A 7,862-nucleotide genomic window follows, 5' to 3' on the forward strand; every position below is an offset into this window, starting at 1 on the left:
TTAACACAGAGGTCCTCACACCTGTAACACAGAGGTCCTAACACCTCTAACACAGAGGTCCTAACACCTCTAACACAGAGGTCCTCACCTCTAACACAGAGGTCCTAACACCTCTAACACAGAGGTCCTAACACCTCTAACACAGAGGTCCTCACCTCTAACACAGAGGTCCTCACACCTCTAACACAGAGGTCCTCACACCTCTAACACAGAGGTCCTCACACCTCTAACACAGAGGTCCTCACACCTCTAACACAGAGGTCCTAACACCTCTAACACAGAGGTCCTCACACCTCTAACACAGAGGTCCTCACACCTCTAACACAGAGGTCCTCACACCTCTAACACAGAGGTCCTCACACCTCTAACACAGAGGTCCTCACCTCTAACACAGAGGTCCACACCTCTACACAGGTCACCTCTAACACAGAGGTCCTCACCTCTAACACAGAGGTCCTAACACCTCTAACACAGAGGTCCTAACACCTCTAACACAGAGGTCCTAACACCTCTAACACAGAGGTCCTAACACCTCTAACACAGAGGTCCTACACCTCTAACACAGAGGTCCTCACCTCTAACACAGAGGTCCTCACACCTCTAACACAGAGGTCCTAACACCTCTAACACAGAGGTCCTAACACCTCTAACACAGAGGTCCTAACACCTCTAACACAGAGGTCCTACACCTCTAACACAGAGGTCCTAACACCTCTAACACAGAGGTCCTAACACCTCTAACACAGAGGTCCTCACCTCTAACACAGAGGTCCTAACACCTCTAACACAGAGGTCCTCACACCTCTAACACAGAGGTCCTCACCTCTAACACAGAGGTCCTCACACCTCTAACACAGAGGTCCTAACACCTCTAACACAGAGGTCCTAACACCTCTAACACAGAGGTCCTCACACCTCTAACACAGAGGTCCTAACACCTCTAACACAGAGGTCCTCACCTCTAACACAGAGGTCCTAACACCTCTAACACAGAGGTCCTCACACCTCTAACACAGAGGTCCTCACCTCTAACACAGAGGTCCTCACACCTCTAACACAGAGGTCCTAACACCTCTAACACAGAGGTCCTCACACCTCTAACACAGAGGTCCTCACACCTCTAACACAGAGGTCCTCACACCTCTAACACAGAGGTCCTCACCTCTAACACAGAGGTCCTAACACCTCTAACACAGAGGTCCTCACACCTCTAACACAGAGGTCCTCACACCTCTAACACAGAGGTCCTAACACCTCTAACACAGAGGTCCTCACACCTCTAACACAGAGGTCCTCACACCTCTAACACAGAGGTCCTAACACCTCTAACACAGAGGTCCTCACCTCTAACACAGAGGTCCTAACACCTCTAACACAGAGGTCCTCACCTCTAACACAGAGGTCCTCACACCTCTAACACAGAGGTCCTAACACCTCTAACACAGAGGTCCTCACACCTCTAACACAGAGGTCCTACACCTCTAACACAGAGGTCCTCACACCTCTAACACAGAGGTCCTAACACCTCTAACACAGAGGTCCTCACCTCTAACACAGAGGTCCTAACACCTCTAACACAGAGGTCCTCACCTCTAACACAGAGGTCCTAACACCTCTAACACAGAGGTCCTCACCTCTAACACAGAGGTCCTAACACCTCTAACACAGAGGTCCTAACACCTCTAACACAGAGGTCCTACACCTCTAACACAGAGGTCCTCACCTCTAACACAGAGGTCCTCACACCTCTAACACAGAGGTCCTCACCTCTAACACAGAGGTCCTAACACCTCTAACACAGAGGTCCTAACACCTCTAACACAGAGGTCCTCACCTCTAACACAGAGGTCCTAACACCTCTAACACAGAGGTCCTCACCTCTAACACAGAGGTCCTAACACCTCTAACACAGAGGTCCTCACACCTCTAACACAGAGGTCCTACACCTCTAACACAGAGGTCCTAACACCTCTAACACAGAGGTCTAACACCTCTAACACAGAGGTCCTAACACCTCTAACACAGAGGTCCTCACCTCTAACACAGAGGTCCTCACCTCTAACACAGAGGTCCTCACACCCTACACAGAGGTCCTCACCTCTAACACAGAGGTCCTAACACCTCTAACACAGAGGTCCTCACCTCTAACACAGAGGTCCTACACCTCTAACACAGAGGTCCTAACACCTCTAACACAGAGGTCCTCACCTCTAACACAGAGGTCCTCACCTCTAACACAGAGGTCCCCCTAACACAGAGGTCCTCACCTCTAACACAGAGGTCCTACACCTCTAACAGGTCCTCACCTCTAACACAGAGGTCCTCACACCTTCTAACACAGAGGTCCTACACCTCTAACACAGAGGTCCTCACACTCTAACACAGAGGTCCCCTACCAGAGTCCTCACCTCTAACACAGAGGTCCTCACCTCTAACACAGAGGTCCCCCTAACACAGAGGTCCTCACACCTCTAACACAGAGGTCCTCACACCTCTAACACAGAGGTCCTCACACCTCTAACACAGAGGTCCTCACACCTCTAACACAGTCCAGAGTCCTCACACCTCTAACACAGAGGTCCTCACACCTCTAACACAGAGGTCCTAACACCTCTACACAGAGGTCCTCACACCTCTAACACAGAGGTCCTCACCTCTAACACAGAGGTCCTAACACCTCTAACACAGAGGTCCTCACACCTCTAACACAGAGGTCCTCACCTCTAACACAGAGGTCCTCACCTCTAACACAGAGGTCCTAACACCTCTAACACAGAGGTCCTAACACCTCTAACACAGAGGTCCTAACACCTCTAACACAGAGGTCCTCACACCTCTAACACAGAGGTCCTCACCTCTAACACAGAGGTCCTCACCTCTAACGCAGAGGTCCTCACACTTCTAACACAGAGGTCCTCACACCTCTAACACAGAGGTCCTCACACCTCTAACACAGAGGTCCTAACACCTCTAACACAGAGGTCCTCACACCTCTAACACAGAGGTCCTCACCTCTAACACAGAGGTCCTCACACCTCTAACACAGAGGTCCTCACCTCTAACACAGAGGTCCTCACCTCTAACACAGAGGTCCTAACACCTCTAACACAGAGGTCCTCACCTCTAACACAGAGGTCCTCACCTCTAACACAGAGGTCCTCACACCTCTAACACAGAGGTCCTCACACCTCTAACACAGAGGTCCTCACCTCTAACACAGAGGTCCTCACACCTCTAACACAGAGGTCCTCACACCTCTAACACAGAGGTCCTCACCTCTAACACAGAGGTCCTCACCTCTAACACAGAGGTCCTCACACCTCTAACACAGAGGTCCTCACACCTCTAACACAGAGGTCCTCACACCTCTAACACAGAGGTCCTCACCTCTAACACAGAGGTCCTCACACCTCTAACACAGAGGTCCTCACACCTCTAACACAGAGGTCCTCACCTCTAACACAGAGGTCCTCACCTCTAACACAGAGGTCCTCACCTCTAACACAGAGGTCCTCAACCTCTAACACAGAGGTCCTCACACCTCTAACACAGAGGTCCTAACACCTCTAACACAGAGGTCCACACCTCTAACACAGAGGTCCTCACACCTCTAACACAGAGGTCCTCACACCTCTAACACAGAGGTCCTCACACCTCTAACACAGAGGTCCTCACACCTCTAACACAGAGGTCCTAACCTCTAACACAGAGGTCCTCACACCTCTAACACAGAGGTCCTCACACCTCTAACACAGAGGTCCTAACACCTCTAACACAGAGGTCCTCACCTCTAACACAGAGGTCCTCACCTCTAACACAGAGGTCCTCACCTCTAACACAGAGGTCCTCACCTCTAACACAGAGGTCCTAACACCTCTAACACAGAGGTCCTAACACCTCTAACACAGAGGTCCTAACACCTCTAACACAGAGGTCCTAACACCTCTAACACAGAGGTCCTAACACCTCTAACACAGAGGTCCTCACACCTCTAACACAGAGGTCCTAACACCTCTAACACAGAGGTCCTCACCTCTAACACAGAGGTCCTAACACCTCTAACACAGAGGTCCTAACACCTCTAACACAGAGGTCCTCACACCTCTAACACAGAGGTCCTCACCTCTAACACAGAGGTCCTCACCTCTAACACAGAGGTCCTAACACCTCTAACACAGAGGTCCTAACACCTCTAACACAGAGGTCCTCACCTCTAACGCAGAGGTCCTAACACCTCTAACACAGAGGTCCTCACCTCTAACACAGAGGTCCTCACCTCTAACGCAGAGGTCCTCACACCTCTAACACAGAGGTCCTCACACCTCTAACACAGAGGTCCTCACACCTCTAACACAGAGGTCCTCACACCTCTAACACAGAGGTCCTCACCTCTAACACAGAGGTCCTCACCTCTAACACAGAGGTCCTAACACCTCTAACACAGAGGTCCTCACCTCTAACACAGAGGTCCTCACCTCTAACACAGAGGTCCTCACCTCTAACACAGAGGTCCTCACACTCTAACACAGAGGTCCTCACCTCTAACACAGAGGTCCTCACACCTCTAACACAGAGGTCCTCACCTCTAACACAGAGGTCCTCACCTCTAACACAGAGGTCCTCACACCTCTAACACAGAGGTCCTCACCTCTAACACAGAGGTCCTCACCTCTAACACAGAGGTCCTCACCTCTAACACAGAGGTCCTCACCTCTAACACAGAGGTCCTCACACCTCTAACACAGAGGTCCTCACACCTCTAACACAGAGGTCCTCACACCTCTAACACAGAGGTCCTCACCTCTAACACAGAGGTCCTAACACCTCTAACACAGAGGTCCTAACACCTCTAACACAGAGGTCCTAACACCTCTAACACAGAGGTCCTCACCTCTAACACAGAGGTCCTCACCTCTAACACAGAGGTCCTCACCTCTAACACAGAGGTCCTAACACCTCTAACACAGAGGTCCTCACACCTCTAACACAGAGGTCCTCACACCTCTAACACAGAGGTCCTCACACCTCTAACACAGAGGTCCTCACCTCTAACACAGAGGTCCTAACACCTCTAACACAGAGGTCCTAACACCTCTAACACAGAGGTCCTAACACCTCTAACACAGAGGTCCTAACACCTCTAACACAGAGGTCCTCACCTCTAACACAGAGGTCCTAACACCTCTAACACAGAGGTCCTAACACCTCTAACACAGAGGTCCTCACCTCTAACACAGAGGTCCTCACCTCTAACACAGAGGTCCTCACCTCTAACACAGAGGTCCTAACACCTCTAACACAGAGGTCCTAACACCTCTAACACAGAGGTCCTAACACCTCTAACACAGAGGTCCTAACACCTCTAACACAGAGGTCCTAACACCTCTAACACAGAGGTCCTCACACCTCTAACACAGAGGTCCTCACACCTCTAACACAGAGGTCCTAACACCTCTAACACAGAGGTCCTCACACCTCTAACACAGAGGTCCTCACCTCTAACACAGAGGTCCTAACACCTCTAACACAGAGGTCCTAACACCTCTAACACAGAGGTCCTCACCTCTAACACAGAGGTCCTAACACCTCTAACACAGAGGTCCTCACACCTCTAACACAGAGGTCCTAACACCTCTAACACAGAGGTCCTAACACCTCTAACACAGAGGTCCTCACACCTCTAACACAGAGGTCCTCACCTCTAACACAGAGGTCCTAACACCTCTAACACAGAGGTCCTAACACCTCTAACACAGAGGTCCTCACACCTCTAACACAGAGGTCCTCACCTCTAACACAGAGGTCCTCACCTCTAACACAGAGGTCCTAACACCTCTAACACAGAGGTCCTCACCTCTAACACAGAGGTCCTCACCTCTAACACAGAGGTCCTCACCTCTAACACAGAGGTCCTCACACCTCTAACACAGAGGTCCTAACACCTCTAACACAGAGGTCCTAACACCTCTAACACAGAGGTCCTCACACCTCTAACACAGAGGTCCTAACACCTCTAACACAGAGGTCCTCACCTCTAACTCAGAGGTCCTCACCTCTAACACAGAGGTCCTCACCTCTAACACAGAGGTCCTCACCTCTAACACAGAGGTCCTCACCTCTAACACAGAGGTCCTCACACCTCTAACACAGAGGTCCTAACACCTCTAACACAGAGGTCCTCACCTCTAACACAGAGGTCCTCACACCTCTAACACAGAGGTCCTCACCTCTAACACAGAGGTCCTCACACCTCTAACACAGAGGTCCTAACACCTCTAACACAGAGGTCCTCACCTCTAACACAGAGGTCCTCACACCTCTAACACAGAGGTCCTCACACCTCTAACACAGAGGTCCTAACACCTCTAACACAGAGGTCCTAACACCTCTAACACAGAGGTCCTCACACCTCTAACACAGAGGTCCTCACCTCTAACACAGAGGTCCTCACCTCTAACACAGAGGTCCTAACACCTCTAACACAGAGGTCCTAACACCTCTAACACAGAGGTCCTCACACCTCTAACACAGAGGTCCTCACACCTCTAACACAGAGGTCCTAACACCTCTAACACAGAGGTCCTCACACCTCTAACACAGAGGTCCTCACCTCTAACACAGAGGTCCTCACACCTCTAACACAGAGGTCCTCACCTCTAACACAGAGGTCCTAACACCTCTAACACAGAGGTCCTAACACCTCTAACACAGAGGTCCTCACCTCTAACACAGAGGTCCTCACCTCTAACACAGAGGTCCTAACACCTCTAACACAGAGGTCCTCACACCTCTAACACAGAGGTCCTCACACCTCTAACACAGAGGTCCTCACACCTCTAACACAGAGGTCCTAACACCTCTAACACAGAGGTCCTAACACCTCTAACACAGAGGTCCTAACACCTCTAACACAGAGGTCCTAACACCTCTAACACAGAGGTCCTCACACCTCTAACACAGAGGTCCTCACCTCTAACACAGAGGTCCTAACACCTCTAACACAGAGGTCCTCACACCTCTAACACAGAGGTCCTCACACCTCTAACACAGAGGTCCTAACACCTCTAACACAGAGGTCCTCACCTCTAACACAGAGGTCCTCACCTCTAACACAGAGGTCCTAACACCTCTAACACAGAGGTCCTAACACCTCTAACACAGAGGTCCTAACACCTCTAACACAGAGGTCCTCACCTCTAACACAGAGGTCCTAAAACCTCTAACACAGAGGTCCTAACACCTCTAACACAGAGGTCCTCACACCTCTAACACAGAGGTCCTCACACCTCTAACACAGAGGTCCTCACACCTCTAACACAGAGGTCCTCACCTCTAACACAGAGGTCCTCACACCTCTAACACAGAGGTCCTAACACCTCTAACACAGAGGTCCTCACCTCTAACACAGAGGTCCTCACCTCTAACACAGAGGTCCTAACACCTCTAACACAGAGGTCCTAACACCTCTAACACAGAGGTCCTAACACCTCTAACACAGAGGTCCTCACCTCTAACACAGAGGTCCTCACCTCTAACACAGAGGTCCTAACACCTCTAACACAGAGGTCCTCACACCTCTAACACAGAGGTCCTCACACCTCTAACACAGAGGTCCTCACCTCTAACACAGAGGTCCTCACACCTCTAACACAGAGGTCCTCACACCTCTAACACAGAGGTCCTCACCTCTAACACAGAGGTCCTAACACCTCTAACACAGAGGTCCTCACCTCTAACACAGAGGTCCTCACCTCTAACACAGAGGTCCTCACACCTCTAACACAGAGGTCCTAACACCTCTAACACAGAGGTCCTCACACCTCTAACACAGAGGTCCTCACACCTCTAACACAGAGGTCCTC

This window comes from Odontesthes bonariensis, chromosome 24 (genome assembly GCF_027942865.1).
Source record: "Odontesthes bonariensis isolate fOdoBon6 chromosome 24, fOdoBon6.hap1, whole genome shotgun sequence".
NCBI classification, from domain to species: Eukaryota; Metazoa; Chordata; class Actinopteri; order Atheriniformes; family Atherinopsidae; genus Odontesthes; species Odontesthes bonariensis.